The sequence below is a fragment of the Castor canadensis genome, chromosome 8, assembly GCF_047511655.1.
Source record: "Castor canadensis chromosome 8, mCasCan1.hap1v2, whole genome shotgun sequence".
NCBI classification, from domain to species: Eukaryota; Metazoa; Chordata; class Mammalia; order Rodentia; family Castoridae; genus Castor; species Castor canadensis.
The window spans coordinates 79,452,251-79,453,414 of record NC_133393.1 but is presented as its reverse complement, the minus strand read 5'-3'; positions in this window follow the sequence as shown (position 1 = coordinate 79,453,414).

Sequence of the window (1,164 nt, the reverse complement as noted above, 5' to 3'; positions counted from 1 at the left end):
CTCTAGTTAAAGACAGTTTTCCATAAGAGCATCCTCACTTCTGATGCCAACTGAAAACTCAGGAGATTCCCCCAAACATTCTTTCCCTTTTTTATATTAGGATATATTCATTACATAGGAGGGGATTCATGGCAACAATCCCGATTAGACTTAAATTGTATATCATTTATATTGCTCCCATTGTCTCTCCCCCTCAACTCCCCCCTCATCCCACTTAAAGCAAATTGCAAGAGGTTTCTTAGTTCTGTTTCATATAGAGATATGAAGTCCATCTACCATATACCATCACCTTAATCTCCTTCCTTTACCCTTCCCCTCCTAATAGTACCCCCTCCCCACTGTAGCTATTTTACAGTCCTGCTTTTCATTATTAACATTTAAGTTGATGTTCAAAGGGGTGTCTCAATGTATACCCACTGTGAGTATACTTTACTTTGGTCCATTCAACCCCTTCCATTACTCTCCCTTACCCCTTTACCTTCTACCCCAGGTTTTTCAACAACTTTCAATATACATGATTATATCCTCTACCTGTGAATCTTATGTTATGTGATATTACTGATGCTCTATCATTCTCTTTTCCTTTCCCTCTTTCCTGAGTTCCATAGAGTAGTTCCACTGTTACAAACATGTTCGATATCTGAGTTTGTATATGATCATGCTTGTTTTTGTGTATATGCACAGTCTCTTGTCCCATAATTTATTAGAAAGACTCGCAAAACTCACTGAGACAAAAAAGTACTCAGTATTATGGTTTATTACAGGGAAATGATACAGATTAAAATCAGCCAAAGGAAGAGATCCATGGGACAGAGTTTGGGGGTTCAAAACATGAATTTTGTTGTCCTCAGGAATCATTGTCCTTCTGGTATCATTATGTAACAACATGTATGGAGAACTGCCAACCAAGGAAACTCACATGATATTTGCCGCCGTTTTACTGGGGCTTCAACACATAGGCATGATTGATTGATTGATTACCCATGTGGTTGAAGTCAGTCATCAGGTCGACTAATGTCCAAAGTTCCCACCCTAAGTCACATAGTTGATCTTTTTGGCATGACATATGACTGTCAAATGTAGCCAGCCACAATCCTAAACAAAGATAGTGTTATCAGGTGTGTGTGTGTGTGTGTGTGTGTGTGTGTGTGACATAGATGACCT